The 20,852-nt window shown below is 43.5% G+C and overlaps 1 long non-coding RNA gene across 2 annotated transcripts in view; it reads left to right on the forward strand.

Moving 5' to 3' along the window:
• Positions 1 to 2,712: 2,712 nt before the first annotated feature.
• The window catches only part of LOC146396457 (uncharacterized), a 128,347-nt gene continuing 110,207 nt past the window's right edge, over positions 2,713 to 20,852 (forward strand). The window contains exons 1-3 of one of the 2 annotated variants that reach the window (XR_014828402.1): positions 2,713 to 2,910; positions 3,053 to 3,167; positions 9,360 to 9,972. This is a non-coding gene — a long non-coding RNA (uncharacterized LOC146396457). The remainder of the gene's footprint in view (positions 2,911 to 3,052; positions 3,168 to 9,359; positions 9,973 to 20,852) is intronic. The other variant, XR_014828403.1, reaches the window with a different exon arrangement.

Consider the following 20,852-nt stretch of genomic DNA (forward strand, 5'->3'; position numbering starts at 1 on the left):
ACCTTTTAGGTCCTCCCTTTGAAACAAAATTCTAACTTCCTTGGACTGCCTTGTTGAACTATCAGACATCTGTGTAAATGGAAATAAGAAATTGGATCATTTCACCGGCTGTTAACTTTTCATATAATCAACACTATAGATAAAACACTGCTTGCATCTTGTATTTTTAGTTAGAAACATTGTACAAAGATCTCTACTTCCCAGGCCAGCGGCAAAGTCCAAGTATATTCCTATCAACTAGTGTGACGGGCAGGTTTTGGAGGTATAAATCATTTTAAGGAGTGGGTGCTTAGTTTTTTGCAGTCTGTCTGGATGGTGGGAAATAGACCTCTGTGAGCTGGCCAGTGAGTGTTGCTGAGGTCCACGGCTCGCAGGCTGTCAAGGGGCAAATGTGAGTGTGAGATTCAAGAAGGGAGGGGACGGAATACAAACTTCCTGGAAAAAAGCAGGCTCTTATTTTTCGACTTGAGATGTTTTCCAAGTTCTTAGTATTTAAACTTAAATGTGACGGATGAGTTTCTTTCATTGGATAGAGTAGGAATAATTAGACACTCTGGTTTATCTAAATTCATTTAGCTGTATGATAAATCTAAACAGCATTTAGATATTTAGCCTATATATATTTAATACTTTTAAGCATGTGAGAGCTGAAGGGCTCCTTTATTTTTTAACCTAAATATATTTATTTTTTAATTTAAAAATAACATACCTTCCCTCAAACAAATTAGAGCCTCTTAATTCCCACTAAGGCTGCCTTTCCCCTCAGAGAGAAACAACTCAACTTTACTTTTTTAATTTTAATTTTTATTTTTTTGTCTTTTTTAGCGCCACACCCAAAGCTTATGGAAGTTCCCAGGCTAGGGATCGAATCAGAGCTGTAGCTACTGGTCTACACCACAGCTCACAGCAATGCCAGATCCTTAATCCACTGAGTGAGGCCAGGGATGGAACCCACATCCTCATGGATGCTAGTCGGGTTCGTTAACTGCTGAGTCACGACAGGAACTCCCAACTTTCCTTTTAAGTAGATAACCCAGCCCTACTTACCTATACTCAGAAACCTTAATCTAGGCTTGGAGCCTCCAGTTTTATGCTTGTCTTTGCAAACCACACTGCTGTATAACATACAAACATACCTTTCTAAGGTATTGTCACATATTCTCATATCTCTGGAAGCACAGACTAAGATGTATTATTGTTCCTATCTTATGAGATGAACAAGAGGGAAGCGATTTTCTCTGCTTGGCAGCCAGCAATAATGAAACCTGGAAGAGACCTGGATATGCTCACTTCTCCTGTGTAAGCTGTTCCCTCCCCTCTCCAGCCCCCAGGTGCCTAAGGAGGCCAGGCCCTATGGGTTCTTGTTGTCTGTTCTTGTAAAAGTTTGGAGGAGCTTTTGGATTCAAGAGCTACATTGGGGTTTTGAAGCCATCCGGAACCTCTCACAAGTGGAAGTTGTGTCTATTTCCTTAAAGTGAATGATGAATGTTGAATTACCCCCCCCCTTTTTTTTTCTTTAATCTAATTTTGGGTGGAAGGGGAGGGGAAGGGGACTGGGAGCAGAAAAGAAGCCAGAAGAAATACTATTGCAGCTAGAAATCGGGGCTTCATCTACATGTAGACGCCAACACTTTGAACAAGCAGCATTCTCAACTCAGGGCCTGAAGTGTGTGCCCAGTGTCCTGAAGCTGTCCTGTAAATGCTCGAATAGATTTATATCCCGTATTTCTCCAAGAGAGGAAAACAATTCTAGGCAAATCCCGAACACTTGGGAGGCGTGTGTTCCTTTGACATTTTACTGCCTTCCCAGCTCTTGCCCTGTCATGGCCACAAGCAAAGAGCTGTTACCACCAGGCCAAAGCTGTAACAATATTAAGATGTTTTCCTCAACCTTGTCCCCAGAAAGATGCTCGGTTTCCAGAAGATTGTTCCCCCCTGGGCATTACATCATGAATTGATTCAGTTCTTGGAGGAAGAAATTGGACAAAATATAATAGATTACCTCCTGGGGAAACATACTTAGGTTGTTAAGTATTCCCAGCAGAAAACTAAGAAACTGCTTATATATTACTACTCTGTCCACATTTAACCTTTCACCTTATTGCAGCTGAGCAGGGGGCTTTTTCGCTGTAAAGGTTTTTGTTTTAGTGGGGGTCAGAGAGAACATTTCTCCTTTATTTTCGTAAGGAATACAAGTATTCTTTGTTTTTGCTATTACCCAGACTTCCTCAGCTTCACGAGCTAGGATCTGCCCCCAGATCCTGGAACAGGTTCAGATGCAGCCGACGCGGAAGGGTGTCCCCAAAGGGTGTGCAAGTGTGTGCCTCCCCGGGGGCAGCGGGAGCAGGGAGCTGGGGCGCGGGGAGCTGATCCATCTAGTTAATTTTCCCTGTAAGGGTTTCTTGGCCTTTGGGGCATCGTGGCCGACAGAGAAGAAGGCCACACTTGCCGAGCATTTGGGAGACATTACCACGGTCCGTCGTGGCGGTGAAGTGGCCCCCGTGCAGAGTATCTGTGCCTAAGAAGAGGATCGAGTTTCCTCTTTCCTGGGAACCCGTTCTCGAGCAGGATGTTAGTGATTTATGGAATAACTCCCGTCCAATAAAGAGTGCAGTTAGAAATGTGGGAGCTGGTTTCTCGTCCAAGTTTGCAAGTTGGGGTAAGGGAGGGGCGGGTGGAACTGGCTGCATCCGCTGGCTGGCTTCAGACGGTGCTAACTTGGAAGCTTGAGCAGAGGGGATGGTAGGGCCGATGAACTGGGGGGATTGATAATGAAACAGGAAGGCTTTCCTCACCAAATGCCCAGCTGGTGCCTGGAAGCTGGTCGGGATCCAGAGCCTAGTTCACAGATTAGAGGACCCTGCAGTGAGTTGGCAGTCTCCGCGGGCGGGGCCGTTGAACAGGGGTTTGGTAAGGCCAGTTTCCTTTTCTGAGGCGGAAGCATTTTGACCATGTCAGCGAACCTCAATGATCGTCTTTTCTCATTAATCTCCCATCGGAAGATGAGTCCAGGCTCTGCAGGGCGCTGAAATCCCTTATCCCTTATCCCCAGAAAAGTGCTCCAGTGGCCCAACCATGCCCCTGCCCGCCAGCCACAGGGTTCAGCTCCACGTTTGAGGTGTGCGTCTGAGCAAACGGCAACAGCCTCTCGTTAGGACTGAGGTTAGGTGAGTTGCCTGCATGGGGGAAGTTGGGTGAAAGGTACTGGGATACCTCTACTAGTTTTGTGCAATTTCTTGCGACTCTATCATTATTTCCAAACAAAAAGCTTACAAGTCTGCAGTGCTTAGAACCACCACAAAAGTCTGTGATGCTCAGTTACCCCATCTGGTGAATGGGGATATCAATGATTCCTACTTTATGTATCACTGCTAGGAAAATCAGATAATGCAGAGGTGGTGCATCTTGTTTTCACCAGCCCAGTGTCCTCCTGCTCTTTCTTGTGACAGAAACCCATTTCCTTTCTCTAGAGTGTAATCACTGCATTTGATGTGATCTCATTTTTATGCCCATATTGCAGATGAGGAAGCTGAGGCTTTAAGAGGCAATGTGACTTGCTCAAGATCAGAGGGCTGGCAGAACTGGAATCTTCAGGAGCCTGTCCTACCCTAATATCCATTTTCCCTTGATGAAAATTTGGTAACCAGAGAGGCAAAGATTTGGGGGTTGTAGAAAGAGAGAATAAAGTTATTTGGGGGTGGTGAGGATTTTCCCTGTGTGAGACCTGCCAGTGTTATCAGCAATGCCCTGGATGGAGACCTGCAGCTTCTGCCTCCTCAATCCAGACACAACAGCCCCTTTGCTCCATTTGGGGGGCATCTCCCCACCTCTTGAATTGCCCCAGCGTCCTTAACCTGGAGCTTCATCCTGCTTGTCTTCAAAAGGAAATCAGTCTCATTAGTACAGAAATCTCTTCAAGCCTAATGTGGAATTTATCAAATTATGGGGTGTGTGTTTGGCCAGTGAGGTGGTTGGTTGTGTCATCCTCTCCTGAGGGCACTAGCTTTCGCTAACATTTTATATCATCTTATTCAAAACTCTTAGCCTGGCCCTAGTGTTTTCCTAGCCATGGAAATCAAAGACATGGGTATTTCCACCCAAAATATTTCCACCTGTGGTTTCACAGTGAGCGGTCAGGTGTACATTTTAGCCAAGGACAGGGGAAGCTTGCCAGAATCTTCTCAGGAGCGTCTGGCAAAAGAACAGTTTCCATCAGGGCGTCTTGTTCATCCTAAATCCAGTTCTAGGGATATTTCAAACTAGGTACCTCTCCATCCAGACACCTCAACCCCAGAAGGAAATCCATCTCAGCTGTGGGCAGCTGTTGGTGTTTGTGTCTGGAGATCCAGGAGATGGAACTGGCACAGGTCCCGTGCTGAGGGCATGGGGCAGCAAAAGCCAAAAGAAATGCTTACTAAATTAATGACTACACGGAGAGTTGAGCCTAACTTGAGTTGGCATGCTAGCTTTTAGTTGAGAAGCTGAGTAAATTAGGGGGTCCCTCCAGCTCCTTGTTCCAGCTCAGTCAATGGGACCAAGAAACTTCAGGGTGAGAATGGAAGCTCCCTTTTAAAGGAGTTAACTTCTAAATGTGGGGAAACCTACCCCACTTCCCCCAACCACTTCTGCGGGGAGCATTGGGAATTGTTATTTTTTAAAATATATCTTCAGAAGATGTGGTACATATATACAATGGAATACTACTCAGGCATAAAAAAGAACAAAAGAATGGCCTTTGCAGCTAGATAGATGCAACTAGAGATTATCATTACTAAGTGAAGTAAGTCAGAAAGACATACCATGTGATATCACTTACATGTGGAATCTAAAATATGACACAAATGAACCTATTTACAGAACAGAAACAGACTCACAGACATGGAGAACAGATTTGTGGTTGCCAAGGGGAAGGGGATTGGCTGAGGGATGGAGTGGGAGGTTGGGGTTAGCAGATCTAAGCTATTATAACTGAATTGCTTTGCTGTATAGCAGAAATGAACATATTATAAATCAACTATATTTTAACTTAAAAAATGTATCTTATGTGTCATGATGACCCCATTTCACCTGTAATATATTCCTATGTTATGGACATGGACACCACAGAATGTCAATTATAAATTTAGGGGGGAGTTCCCTGGTGGTCTAGTGGTTAGGACTTGGCACTTTCACTGCTGTAGCCCAGGTTCAGTCCCCGGTCTGGGAACTGAGATCCCACATCAAGCTGCCACACACCTTGGCCAAAATCAAAGAAATAAATAATTGGGGGATATATTACTTTCTACTTGGAATTCAGAAGACTTTTGATATACAATTGAATAAAGCAATTGTATAAAATCGCAGAATGATGGAGATGAAAGGCAAAAATCTCAGGGACTATTTTTCCCAACTCCTCACTTTGCAAGTGAGAAAACTGACAGCCAGGGAGTTGGAGTAACTTGCCCAAAGTCACATAGATTCTAACGGTAAGGCTACAGCCAGGTCTTCTGGTCATAGGGCGTTTGCCTGCTCTCCTCCTACTCCATGTTATTTGTATGGGATGTATGATATTTCATTATCAAGCCAGCTTCTAATCTTGAAATGGCAGCCAGCTGGGCTTTCTCTCTACTGTGTATCAACCCCACCAACAAGCTCATTGCTGGTCAGAAAGTGTTTAATAAGTGCTTGTTGAGGGGTTGAAGGAGCTGTGTGATGCTGTAATATATCTGCATTAGGTGCTGTGACCATTGTCTCTGTCAGAAAAGCATGTAATCCAAATGCATTCCACCCCTTGGGACAGTCATTGAGGGAGAGAGGCTGGATAAGGGATATTTCTCAAAGTCTGGTCCCCTTTTAAACTGGCAAGGGAGCTTATTTAAAATGTAGGTGATGGGGTTCCTGCTGTGGCACAGTGGGATTGGCAGCATCTCTGCGGTGTCAGGACACAGGTTCAAGTCTGTCATGTTTCAGGTTTGAGCTGGATCTCGATGACATATTCGTTTATGCTTTCAGTATTTGTTAACATCTCAAATATCCAGGAATAGTAAGAATTGAATAAGAAGTGGAGTTCCCATTGTGGCTCAGTGGTAACGAACCTGACTAGTATCCATGAGGATGCAGGTTTGATTCTTAACCCCTCCCAGTGGGTTAAGAATCCAGCGTTGCCACGAGCTGTGGTGGAGGTCGCAGATGTGGCTCGGATCCTGCACTGATATGGCTATGGCATAAGCTGGCAGTTGCAGCTCCTATTTGACCCTTAGCCTGGGAACTTCCACATGCTGTGGGAGAAGAAAAAAAAAGAATTGAGTAAGAAATGAATGCCCTATAAGAAGAAAATTATGTAACTTTTCAGAAGGAAATATACAAAGACATGTAAATTAATAGACATTTTCTAGATGTCTGGAAGAGACAATTTGATGGTGCTTCTCTCTAAAATTATTTGATGCATCCCAATAAAAATACAAGTATGGCTCTTTTCTAACTTGAAAACTTATTTAAAAAGTCATCTGAGAGGAGCTCCCACTGTGGCTCGACTTGATAGGTGGTGTCTGCAGCACCAGGATGCAGGTTCCATCCCCAGCCTGGCACAGTGGGTTAAACAATCTGGAGTTGTCACAGCTGTGGCTCGGATCCAATCCCTGGCCCAAGAACTCCATGTGCAGCGGAGCGACCAAAAAAGAAAAAGTAAAAAAAAATAAAATAAAACACAGATGACAACAATCTTATCCCATCTTGATGGTCAGCATTTTACCAGAGGACAGGCTCCCTTTTGATCCACTGGACCTGCAGACACATGGATCCCAAGCTTTTTAAACTCTCTGTTTCCTAATGCTTTTGTAAACTTTGCTCAGTTCTTTTGATGCCCATAGCCAATAGGACTGCTGGGAGTCAAGAACATGGAATTTTTTTTTTCTTTCTTTTTTTTTTTCTTTTTAGGGCCGCACCTTCGGCATATGGAGATTCCCAGATGAGGAGCCTCATTGGAGCTGTAGCCGCTGGTCTACACCACAGCCACAGCAACTCAGGATCTGAGCCGCGTCTGCGACCTACACCACAGCCCACGGCAACGCCGGATCCTTAACCCACTGAGTGAGGCCTGGGATCGAACCCGCAATCTCATGGTTCCTAGTCGGATTCGTTTCCACTGCGCCACGACGGGAACTCCTCTCAGATTGCAAGAGCATGGAATTTAATGTTAGGCCTGAGTTTGAAACTCTGGGTCCCGATTACTGCCTTTTCTGCTAAATTACTCTCTGAACCTCTCAGTAGCCACATCTGTGAGATGAGGATAATATTATTATTTTTCTCTTATAATGATTGTGAGGTGATATTGAATTATGTGGTGATAATGTGTGTACAGTTCCTGTTCCGTTTCTGACAGGCAACAGGGATTCAATAAGATAACATTGCTTTTCACTCCTGATGTTGATACCATGTCAGACTTAACAGAAAAGATATAGGAATAGTACAAATCGGAGTTCCCATTGTGGCTTCATGGGTTAAGAACCCAACTAGCATCCATGAGGATGTCAGTTCGATCCCTGGCCTCACTCAGTGGGTTAAGGATTCGGTGTTGCTGCAACCTACAGTATAGGTCACAGATGTGACTGGCTCAGATCTGGCATTGCTGTGGCTGTGGCGCAGGCTGGCAGCAGCAGCTCCGTTTCAACCCCTAGCCCAGGAATTTCCATATGCCTCAGGTGCGGTCTTAAAAAAAAAGAAATAGTACAAATGACTTCATTAAGATTCCCTAAACATTAGCATTTTATTCTATTTGCTTTCTCCCAGTAGAAGTAGACAGATGTAGGTATATCCATGTAGATAAATACATATATATATGTTTATTTTTCTGAACCACATAAATTGCAGATATGATATCTCCTAACCCCAAAATTCTTCAGTGTATATTTTCTAAGAACAAGATAACTTACTATTCTGTTAACCCTTCAACAACATAGGTTTGAACGATGTGGATCCATTTCTACACAGTCTTTTTTTCAATAAACATGTCCTACAGCACTAGAATATCCAGGTTTGGTTGGATCTGTCGCTGCAGAACCCTAGAAATGGAGTGGTCACTATGCACTGGAGCGCCTGCAGATTTTGGTACCAAGGAAGGTCCTGGAACCAATTCCCAGAGGATGAGGTACTTACCACGGTGTCAGACTAGAAATACTTGAAGCCCTTCCACAGTGTTTATTTGACTCAAATTCAGATCATGACCCAACCAGCTTTTACTGAGCACATATTATGTACCAGGCATAGTGCTCAATGCTTTGACAAATATTCCATTAAATTCTCTCATCAGCACAGTTAAGTAGGTATTATAGTCAGTCCATTGGCCAGTTAGTAACTAAAAATCAAGATGCTGAGTCAATTGCCCAAAGGCCCTTAGTAAGCGGTAGAGCTGGGATTTCAACCCAGTTCTTAGACGTGGGTTCTTTCCAAAATAACACTCCTAACAAAAATGGTGTTCTTTGTTCTAGATTGCTGACTAACCTCTGTTTCAAAAACTTGAAAATTAAACAAGAGGCCACTCTACTGGGGCTCCCTGGGTCAGTATGTACTAATCTCCGCTCAACTGTCCCGTGCTTCTGCGGCCTGAGCTTTGGGGTTTTGTTTTCACAGTTCGTTCTGACTGATGAGCTCTCCAGAACCTGATTTCAAAAGCTTTCAAAACCAGTAAAGAATCTGAGTAATTGTCATCCGTCTGTGCAGTCTGTGGCTAGCTGGAAACCAACTCTCTTCAGATAACTTAAATCAGGTTTATTTTTGAAATGAAAATGTATTTTCCCAGGGAGTGTGACCATCTATCATTAACATGTTTGGGTGCTTAGGATTTTAGAAACTAGAGGTGTCATCCATGGGCTTGCCTTTGGCTCTGATCACGGGAAAGAATCTTCATTCACAGACCATGCGCCTTAATGGAAAGAACTCAAAGCAGCGTAGGAACATAGCCATTGTTGGGCTAGACTGAAGAGAGACTAGCTGGGAATATTTGGGGTCCCTGCCTAAGGAACTGGAAAATGGAGAAGCAGTTCTCTCTAGAGGTTGAGAATTCAGACCCCAGACCCCAGCTACAGGGAGATGTGCGACCCCAAGCAAGGTAATTTCAAATTCATAGTCTAAGATGATGATAATGTCTACCTTTTAGGTGTTTTTGTGAGACTTAAATAAAATACCTTGTAAAGTCCCTGGCCCTTAAAAAAAATTCTTGAAAATGGTGGCTAATGATAACAACACTCTTGAGCAGGGCAAAACCCAATTTTTTTGTTTTCTTTTTTCTTTCTCTTCTCTCCTCCTATTTTTCCCCCTCGCTTCCTGTTCTTTCCCTAATTCTTCTCACACCCCCTCCTTATTCCTCCCCACCCCCCTCCCAGCCCTATTCTGGATGGTCTGAAGGAAGATGTTAATTACGAAAGAACATCCGGTTCTTGGCATTCTGTGTAGAAGAAATCAATGATTTTGAAGACCCTAAAGAGAATCACTGATTTTGCGGAGGCTTAATAAAAAGTCAACAATCAAACAAAAGCCTTTTCCCCTCTGAATCATTATATGCTGTTGTTCCTGAACATCTGGGCGGAGGGGAGGTCTGCCTTCACGTGGGCCTCCTCAAAGTACTGCTTCTCGGGCTGTAGCTGTGTCTCTGTTTATGCCTCATTTGGAACTGAAGCCATCATTCCAAGATTCTCTTTCTGGAGCTGCCACTAACTATGTGGGTGAATTATTTTCCAACTTTGAACTTCAGTTTTCAAAATGGAACAAGTCAGGCGAGACTTGCTGTAATTGATGAAAGTCGATGAAAATACCACTCAGATTTAGGGCTTAATCGTATACTCTTCTGTTGTTTCCTGGGTATCCATCTCGTCTTGACAGCCAGCTCTTCAAGCAGGGGGACAGTGTCACACTCCATGGGAAAGAGCATAAAATGTAGAAGCAGAAGCCGTGGGTTCAGGCCCCAGCTCTGTGACCCGGCAGCTCATGTCGCCTTTGGTGAGTCAGTGAACCTCTGCCATGCATGCTCTCCTCCACTGTAAAACTAGCTGATGGACCCAAAACACAGGGTAATTTTGAGGACTAAGGGAAATAATCATTAACACAGCACTTGATAAATTTTAAAAAAGGATGTTCATTATGGTTATTTGTGTTGCCCCAGAGCCCTGCCATGTGCAACGTTAAATAAGTTTTGTTGAATGCTGTCTAAGAACAAAGCTCAGACTTTTGCCTTTACTGATTTTAAAATCACTGAAGAAGAGTATTGTTGGTATATAATTGAAACTGATTTCATTTCCAATGCAAAATTTTAAACATGACAAAAAAAAAAAAGCTTTCAAAACCAGTAAAGAGGAGTTCCCGTCATGGCGCAGTGGTTAATGAATCCGACTAGGAACCATGAGGTTGCGGGTTCGGTCCCTGCCCTTGCTCAGTGGGTTGACGATCCGGCGTTGCCGTGAGCTGTCGTGTAGGTTGCAGACGCGGCTCGGATCCTGCGTTGCTGTGGCTCTGGCGTAGGCCGGTGGCTACAGCTCCGATTCGACCCCTACCCTGGGAACCTCCATATGCCGCGGGAGCGGCCCAAGAAATAGCAACAACAACAACAACAAAAGACAAAAAAAAAAGACAAAAGACAAAAAACCAGTAAAGAATCTGAGTAACGTTATGTCAATAATATTGATGTGAATACTCTCTAGTTGCCTTCAGATTTATGTGGTTAAGAATAAATATCAAAATTAAACCTGGAAGGAATACCAATGCCCACAGTGGGGTTAATTCTGTTAGGCTCTCTTTGCATAGTACCTAGTTCTTCTGAAATTTGCATAGATAAATTTTAAAAGTTATTTTCTAATTATAGAAATAATATTGTAGAAGATAGTATAAGCATAAATGCAAAACTGGTTGTATTAGGAGTTCCTGTCGTGGCTCAGTGGAAATGAATCTGATCAGCATCCATGAGGACACAGGTTTGATCCCTGGCCTTGCTCGGTGGGTTACAGATCAGGTGTTGCTACAGGCTGCAGCATAGCTGGAAGATGCAGCTCAGATCCTCTGGTGCTGTGACTGCGGTGTAAGCCAGCAGCTGGAGCTCTGATTCAACCCCTAGCCTGGGAACTTCCATATGTGGCAGGTGCAGCCCTAAAAAGAAAAAGGAAGGAAGGAAGGAAAGAAGGAAGGGAAGAGAAAGAAAGAAAGAAAGAAAGAAAGAAAGAAAGAAAGAAAGAAAGAAAGAAAGAAAGAAAGAAAGAAAGAAAGAAAGAAAAGAAGAAAGGAAGAAAGAAAGAAGAAAAGAAAAAAGGAAGAAAGAAAGAAAGAGGCTCAACTAAGTCCCATGATCTGCAGTTGGCAAGCTGGAAACCCAAGAGAGACAATGGTGTTTTTCCAGTTTGAGTCTGTGACCGAGGTCAGGGGAAGATCAATATCCCATCTTGAAGACAGAGAGGTTCTCTCTCACCAGCCTTGTTGTCCTAATCAGGTCTTCAACTGATTGGACAAGGCCCACCCACACTGGGGTGGACACTCTTTTTCACTCAATCGACTAATTCAAATATCAATCTCATCCAAAATCCGCCCTCATGGATATATTCAGAATAATATTTAACCAAATATCTGGCCAAGTTGACACAAAAATCGACTATCACATTAGAATTATAGAATATTTGGGAAATGCAAGAAAGGAGGGGGGAAAAGACCTCTCCAAATTCTGCCACCCAAAGAGGCACTGGTGGTATAGTGGTTAGCATAGATGCCTTCCAAATTCTGCCACCCAAAGATAACCATTGTTAGAGTTTTGATATGCTTCTTTCCTATCTTTTTTTCAAATTGTACCGCTGATCAATTTTTTAATCACCTGTTCTATTTGACTAGAGTTTTCATGTTTGGAAACTTAGGAAATTATCTAAAATTTCCATGATGACTCTGGTTTTGCACTTATGTAATGATGATTATTTGAAAAACTGCCTTGAGTATATAACAGACACTGTTATTAAAACCAAATAAAATGAGCATAGCTCCATAGACCACCCTGCATCTCACAGGCAAGGAGTGAGAAGCAGCAACAAAGTTGAGGGGGCGGGGCTGAGGTGGGGGGAGGGGTTTGCAATTCCCAAAAGACATCAGGGAATTCCATCCACTTTCTCCAAGCCGATGCCCACCTCAGGGAAACATCCTCTGATGTCCAACCTCTGGTTCCCCCCTATGTGCAATCCAGCACTGAAGGTGTTAATAGCCTATCTCACCCTCCCTGTGTCCCAAGGCTGAGGAGTGAGTGACTAGGGAAACCCCCAATAAATTAGGGGTGGCAGCCTCTCTGAGGAGGGAGAGGTGGCTTGTTCAGCATTTTAAGCCTTTTAGCTGGTGTCCTTTATCACTGATTGATTTACTGGATATTTGTGCAGCGGGCAGGGGGATTTGAAATATACCATAAGCGCTTCCTGAGATGTCAGTACTCCAATGTTAGTGGTCTGAACAAGGATGTAATTCATATCTGCAGGTGCTTACTCTAGTATCAAATACTTCAATAACATCATGCCTGTGGAATCCACTGGTCCCAAGTGCCCTATTTGTATTCTGATATGCCCACGTCTTTTCCTATGTGTGTTTTCCTTTCTTAAGGAGCTCTCATTTCCTTCAATAGGATATGTTTTATTTCATCCCTTTTCCTGCCTTTACTCATATTAATGTCACCGCATTCTCTGGTAATAGCCGAGCCTGGAAATAGCCCGCACAGCCACATACATACTAGCCTGAAACGCACCGCCTGGGATGCATTATTATGAAAGCATGGAATGGAATCGAGTGGAAGTCACAGTGTCCTTTGGAGCTGGAACTAAATGTTGCTCAGTGAGAGAGCGCTGGAGGGAGAGCGTTAAGAGAACTTGGTGGCCTCTCACTAGAGCTGGTAGGGTAGGGAGCCAGGAAGAAAAATTTAGTGTGTTGGACACTCTGTTTCTAGCTAGGAAGTTCTTGGTTGATTGGTAAAAGCAAAGCACAGTCCAAACACCCTTTGGGTTTTGCATTTCTTTTATTCCTCTGCCATCGTACAATAACTGAATTTTCCAATTGACCAAAGCAGAAGATTTCAAAAAGGTTAGATGCCTAGGTCTGCAGGGCTCAACTATGGTGACAAAATGCTGTCTTTGGGCAAGGTTCTGTCTTCCTTTCTTCTTTCTGTTTTTCTGGTTCTTCATTTTAATTGGTTTGTGCTGGCAAGCAGTCTTGCTTAGTAGAAGGGAAATGTGCTCTAGACCCCCTGGCGGATTTATTTTATCAGCTCTCTAGGCTCCGAATTTTCCGTCTGTAAAATGGAGCCAGCAGTTGCCTGCTATTTATCTATTTCATCATAAGTATTGAGAGAAAACATAAACAGGGAGAAAAAAAAAATACAGGATATAGTATAAGCATGAGAGAAGGAACAGGGGACTGTGTTCAAATTTGCTGGTTATGAACACAAAATGAATTTTCCTGCAGGAAATATTTTGCAACGTGGGATGCAGGTAATTACTGTATTCCTCTCTGTTACGAGGCTGATAGATGTACAGATGCCTTCATTCTAATGGTGTAGGTTCACTCTTCCCTCTATCTATTAAATTCCTATTTTATCTGCTAGTATGAATGTAGGATAGAGGGGTCCTTGTTTCATTGTTAGGAACAGCAAATCTGGAGGAAAAGTCTTGAGGGCACAGGGATACAGGCAAGAACAACCATTCATAGACATGGGCTGTTTTAGGTCAGCAAACAATACATAGTGTGTTATGTTATATGTTATCTATAATAAATGTATATATTGGTGTGTGTGTGTGTGTTTCCTATAATAAGATACAGTCTGCCATCCCCAGGGGCTGCTGTGGGTGGCCAGCTTCCCATCTTAGGCTGCTGGTTTAGAAATATTTCCTTCTTGCACGAACAGCTGAGGTGTCAGATGGAAAAGAACAAGTACAGACACTGTGAACTTGAGCCCTGTGAGAATTAGTCCTGGGATCTTGGAAACTTTGAGAAAAATATATATATATTTAAAAAGATGCGGTCCTGTAGAACTTTAGGACAAATACTTCTTGGTTGCAGGAAGACCAGCTCATGGGAACTTTGTTTTGCAAACCAAGCTAAGTAAGCCAGCCCCGCACAACCTGCTGATGGTGGGAGAGATTTAGGTTAAGCTGCCTTGAGGCCAGTGGGCTGAGTCTCCCCTGAGAGTGCCAACTCCTATTGTAAATCACGCAGCAAGGGGACAGAACCAGGGATGGGAGAGGAAGAGAAGAGGTTGCGTGGAGAAGAGGGGGAGGCGAGGCGGTATTGAAGGCATGAGTTTTCCTGGAGAGGGGGATGCTAGAGGTCCCCTAGCTCCGGGGGGTGGGGGTGGGGAGAGGACTCAGAAGGAGATGGGACCTTGAGGCTTCAGGCTGGGGGACAATAAAGAGGTGTGTGTGTGTGTGGAGGGAGAGCAAAGACCTAATTAGATTAGGGAGAAGTTGGGAAATTGAAAGAGAGAGATTGTCCAAGGCAGAATGCTTTCTGTCGACAGAGTTGGTCGTGTTCTGAGAGTTGTTTTCAGCGTACAAGTCTTGCATGTCTTTTGTTAGGTTTATTCCTAACTAGTGCATATCTTTTGTTGCTATTGTAAATGGTATTGTTTTTCATTTCAATTTTTGGTTGTTCCGTGCGACTATATAGATACCTAATTGATTGTTAAAACTTTCTTTTTATTGAAGTATCATTGTTTGCAGCGTTGCGACAAATGATGTTTGTATAGTAAATTTTCAACTTGAAACCTTGCCCAAATCACTTATGAGTTCTAGCAGTTTTCTTACATTTGTTCTATTAACTGTCTCACTTTGGTCCTTTTAAAAATACCTTCTGTGTCTCTGCTTAGCTTGTTCTGTCTTTCCTCTAGCATATGGAATACACCAAATATAGTTATAAAAACATTTAATATCCTTTACTACTGATGCTATCATCTGTGTCATTTCTGGGTCAGTTTTAATTGATTTTTTTCTTCTCATTATGGGCGTATATTTCCTCTTTGTATGCCTGGCAATTTTGGTTGGGTGCCGTAAATTGACTATTTTTTTTCCTTTTAATAAAAAATTAAAGTATAGGTGGAGTTCCCGCTGTGGCACAACGGGATTGGCAGCATCTCAGGAGCACTGGGATGCAGGTTTGATCTCCACCCAGCACAGTGGGTTAAGGAGCAGGTGTTGCCACAGTTCCAGCTTAGGTCAAAACTCTGGCTCAGATCTGATCCCTGTCCTGAGAACTCCAAATGCCTTGGAGCAGCCAAAAAAGAAAAAAACCAAAACAAACGAACAAAAGTATAGTTGATTTACAATGTTGTGCCAGTTTCTTCTGTACAGCAAAGTGACCTAGTCATATATATGTATATATATTATTTTTCTCATATTATCTTCCATCATGGTCTGTCCCAAGAGGCTGAATATAGTTCCCTGTGCTATACAGTAGGACCTCATTGCATATTTGTTCTAAATGTAATAGTTCACATCTATTAACCCCAAACTCCAGCCCATCCCACTCCACCTCCCGTTCCTTGGCAGTCCCAAGTTTGTTCTCTATGTCTGTGAGTCTGTTTCTGTTTTTCAGATAGGTTCATTTGTGCCATATTTTAGACTCCACATATAAGTGATATCATATGGTATTTGTCTTTCTTTTCCTGACTTCACTTAGTATGAGAATCTCTAGATGCATCCATGTTGCTGCAAATGGCATTCATTCTTTTTATGGCTGAGTAGTATTCTAGCCATAAAATATTCTAGTATATACCACATCTTATTAATTCACTCATCTATTGATGGATATTCAGGTTGCTTCCATGTCTTGTCTATTGTGAATAGTGCTGCAATGAACATAAGGTGCAGGCATCTTTTTGAATTAGTTTTGTCTGGATATATGCCCAGAAGTGGGACTGCTGGATCATATGGTAGTTTTATGTTTAGTTTTCTGAGGAACCTCCAAACTGATTTCCACAGTGGTTGTACCCAGGTACTGTAACTTTGACATGATTCCATGCTGGATATTTTGAGCTTTGAGCTTTGTTCTGGGATGTAGTTAAATTGCTTAAGAATAGTTCAGTCCTGGAGTTCCCATCGTGGCGCAGTGGAAACAAATCTGACTAGGAACCAAGAGGTTGCGGGTTCGATCCCTGGCCTTGCTCAGTGGGTTAAGGATCCAGCATTGCCAAGGCTGTGACATAGGACAGTGGCTACAGCTCTGATACGACCCCTAGTCTGGGAACCTACATATGCTGCAGGAGCAGCCCTAGTCCTTTTAGATTTTGCTTTTAAGACTTTTTAGGTGAGACCACAGCCATGTTGATTCTAAGATTCATTTTTCTCCAGGAGTGAGTTACTCTGATGCCTCCCGTCCATGAAATTTCCCATTCTATTTGGAACAGGCACTATTGTAGCCTGGTGTGTGCTCTGGGCATTGTTCCCTCTGATCCTTTTGACTGGTTCTTTTCCTGGCCTTAGGTAGTTACTCCACACACTTTAACTGAGTAATCAGTGGAGACCCTCTGCTGAGCTCCAGACTTGCCTGGCTGTGCAGTTCTCTTCTGATCCTGGAACTCTGGCCTGTGAACCCCAGCTGCCTTGGCTTCCCTAGACTCCCAGCAACCTTTCCTCTACTGTCAGAGACTGCAGGGTTCTGTCTGGATCCCCCTCCCTGTCCTGCAGATGGGAAGCTTGCTCCAGGCAATACATGCGTGTGGTCCTCGGGCTTACCTCATTTGTTCCCCATCACTCAGGGCTCTCTGCCCTTTTTCTTTCTTTCTTCCTTTCCTTCCTTCCTTCCTTCCTTCTTTCTTTCTTTAAATACAAGTATAATTGATATACAACATTGTACCAATTTCTGCCATATAGCAAACTGACCTAGGCATGCACACGTATAAATTCTTTTTCCCATACTATCTTCCATCATGTTCTATCCCAGGAGATTGGATATAGTTTTCTGTGCTCTACAGTAGGGTCTCACAGCCTATTCATTTTAATTTTTTTCACTGCTGCACCTGTGGCATATGGAAGTTCCCAGGGTAGGGGTCAAACTGGAGCTGCAGCTGAGGCCTATGCCACAGCCACGGCAATAGCAGATCTGAGCTGCATCTGCCACCTACGCTGCAGCTTGTGGCCACTCTGGCTCCTTAACCCAATGAGTGAGGCCAGTGATCAAACCTGCATCCTCATGGATACCAGGTTGGGTTTTTAACCTGCTGAGCCACAATGGGAACTCCCTGCTTATCCATTCTAAATGTAATAATTTTGCCCTTTATTTTCTGATGTCTTATGTCTTGAGAATCATTGCTTCATATATATTTTCTCAGCCATGAGGGTAAATCTAGTCCCCAATACTCTATCTTGGCCAGAAGTGGGAGTGTGTGCCCTCTCAAAGCCTCAGCGCACACTCCTCCTTGGACTTGGTGAAAGTGGGTCCGAGGGCTCCACCTGCATAGGGTTGGGGAGACGTAGTCACCCACTGAGTGATGCCTTCCAGCAGCAGCTCTGCAGTAGGAGAGGGGAAGCGAATTTTGGTGGCCAGCTGGCTGTCTCCCCAGTGTTCTTTTTTTTTTTTATTGCTAGTTTTTAGGGCTGCATCCATGGCATACGGAAGTTCCCAGGCTAGGGGTCAAATCAGAGCTTCAGCTGCGGGCCTACACCACAGCCACAGCAAAGCAGGATCTGAGCCACATCTACAACCTATACCACAGCTCTTGGCGACACCAGGAATTGAACCCTCATCCTCATGGTTCTTAGTTTTGAGCCACGAAGGGAACTCTGACCCCAGTGTTCTCATTCTCATCTTGGAGATAAGCAAATGAAGGCACAGCAGAGTGAAAGGAAGCTTCAACCAAGGAAAACTGGCATGGTGGTTGCTGGTCATAGTAGGATGGACACTCGCCCCTCTGGCAGCCTTCGGTCTCCTAAATCATGGTTCTGTTCAAGGGATTCTGAAGGCCATAAAATCAGCTGACCTCACAAACTCTCAGAGCCAGGAGGAGTTTTGACTGTGAGAACAGTTCTCTCAGTATTCAAAAGTGGGATTGCCTGTGTGGTGAAAGAAATGTTTAACGCAAAACGGAGTTCAATTTCTAGGGAGCCTCGCTTTGTTTTCTTTGTTCCACTGAAACCTCAAGTCAGAGAATGGGATGTAGTGGGAATAATTAGCCTCGATGGGTGGTATAAATCCAAAGAGAAAAATAATTCATCAACTTTAAAGCAACTCATTTAAAACTGTGAGTGTGGTTTATTTGACCTGCATTGGGGAGCAAATATTAATGAAGAAGTAAAGGCAGCTTATGGCTTTTTCAATTCTTTCATTTCCCACTAGATATCTTTGATAGAAACTAATTATCAATGCTCTTGATTTAATTTGGGAAAAAAATTGGATGAAGGTTTTTCTTAAGTCCCATGTCAGTGTTCATAACCCAGGAGAACTAAAATTAACCCCTGATCCTTCCCCAGGAACTGCTGTAGCTAGTGGAATCCAAGGAGTCCCCTTTAGAAAACAAGAAAAAGTGTTATTATTATGGTGATTATTATTTTTTAAATAAAAATTTCTTGTGGGAATGCAGGAAGGCTGGAGGAAATTTTCCCATTGCTAAAGTTGCTTTTATTAAGCTACTAAGCAGATACCACAAAACTTTCATTAATTGAAACTCAACTAAATCGAACTCATTTCCTTCCTCCCACCCCCGACCTCCTGCATTCCACATTCAAGGAAAAAAAAAAAAAAAGTCAAAGAAAACAAGATGCCGTCATGTCAGGAACTTGTCCTAAAATCAACTTTCAATACCATAGTTAGGGTCCCTTACCTACGTATCTCAACCAAGCACACTGTCTACATTTTCTCTGCAGTAAATTCTTTTTAAAGTATAATCGATTTACAATGATGTGCCAATTTCTGCTGTACAGCAAAGTGACCCAATCTCACATGTATACACGTTTTCTTTTCTTGCTTATATTCTCTTCCATCATGGTTCTCTGCAGTGTATTATATTATTATTATTATTATTATTATTATTATTTTGCTTTTTAGGGCAGCACGTGCAGCATATGAAAGTTCCCAGGCTAGGAGTTGAATCAGAGCTGTAGTTGCTGGCCTTCACCACAGCCACAGCAACGCAGATCTGAGGCTGTGACCTACACCACAGCTCATGGCAACACCGGATCCTTAACCCACTGAGCAAGGCCAGGGATTGATCCGGCATCCTCATGGATACCAATCTGATTCATTTCCGCTGGGCCACAACGGAACTCTCATCTGCAGTATATATTTTTTTTTTTTTTCGGTCTTTTTTTTTTTGTTGTTGTTGTTGTTGCTATTTCTTGGGCCGCTCCCGCGGCATATGGAGGTTCCCGGGCTAGGGGTCGAATTGGAGCTGTAGCCACCGGCCTACGCCAGAGCCACAGCAACGCGGGATCCGAGCCGCGTCTGCAACCTACACCACAGCTCACGGCAACGCCGGATCATTAACCCACTGAGCAAGGGCAGGGACCGAACCCGCAACCTCATGGTTCCTAGTCGGATTCGTTAACCACTGCGCCACGACGGGAACTCCTGCAGTATATTTTTAATTATTGATGTTCTCCAGGCATTTGCCTTCAGTGCTTTTCTCTTTTTTTGATAGTATAAGATTGGGACAGTACCTTTGTGATAAGTTTTGTGACATCATCTGTGGAATGGGGAAAATATTAATACCAACTCACAGGCTGGTTTGACTGTTAACTGAGTTGATACGGGGCAAGTGCCAGGGTAGTGGCTGGCATGGAAAAAGTGCTCAACAAGTGTTTGCTATCATTATTGTTCCTGTGCTTATTAATTATATCCCTAGAGGCACTTTCACCCCCTCTGTATCCATCGCTTCAACTTCCATTTGTATGCCAATTCTGCTAGCACTCAAAGAGAAAAGTAAAAATGTAGGTATATATCTATCACTATGGCTCTTTGTCTTATGGTTTAATTGCCTGTGGGGCTTTTCTTTTTTTTTCCCCTTTATTATTTTTTAAAATAGTTATTTCCCCGATGCATTTTTTTTTTCTACTGTACAGCATGGTGACCCAGTTACACATACATGTTCACACACTACTTTCGCACATTATCATGCTCCTGGACCTTTCTTTCCATTGACCTTCACTCCTGAGGGACGTCACATTATCATTTCCAAGGAGTCTGCCATGGATATTGGGCTCCACACGTCCCTGACTCTAGCACTGCTGGACATAATGCACAGTGGTACCTACTGAGAAACCATGCTGTCCGTCTTGACTACTGCTGTCCTTTTCCACAGAAGCCAGCATCTTCTCATCTCTCAGACAAAGGCCTCCTTTCCAAGTGGAATCCACCCAGCCCTGAATGACTCAGAGCCTGAATGTCCCTTGTCTCATCCACCAGGAGATTTCTGTGACTTAACTCTTCTAGAAAACTCAACACTCGTAAATCCATCACACCTCCCTTCCCAGTTTTTCTTGGTCACCACCCAAGATCCTCTAACTTTCTCTCATCTTTCTTTCTTTTTTTTTTTTTTTTGTCTTTTGTCTTTTCAAGGGCTGCACCTGTGGCACATGGAGGTTTCCAGGGGTCTAATTGGAGCTGTAGCTGCCAAGCCTATGCCAGAGCCACAGCAATGCCAGATCCAAGCCCCGTCTACGACCTACACCACAGCTCTTGGCAACGACGGGTCCTTAACCCACTGAGCGAGGCCAGGGATCAAACCCGCAACCTCAGGGTTCCTAGTCGGATTTGTTTCCACTGTGCCATAACAGGAACTCCAACTTACTCTCATCTTTACAGCTCTTTGCTCCCTCTCTCCCACCTACCTTCCCTCTGCTTTCCTTGTCGATCCTTCCACAGTCACATGGGAAGCAATCTTTTGC

This window comes from Sus scrofa, chromosome 14, assembly GCF_054392235.1.
Source record: "Sus scrofa isolate SSC_HxYL_T2T_F1_AM1 chromosome 14, Sscrofa_HxYL_maternal_Yorkshire_Landrace_v2.0, whole genome shotgun sequence".
Taxonomy (NCBI): domain Eukaryota; kingdom Metazoa; phylum Chordata; class Mammalia; order Artiodactyla; family Suidae; genus Sus; species Sus scrofa.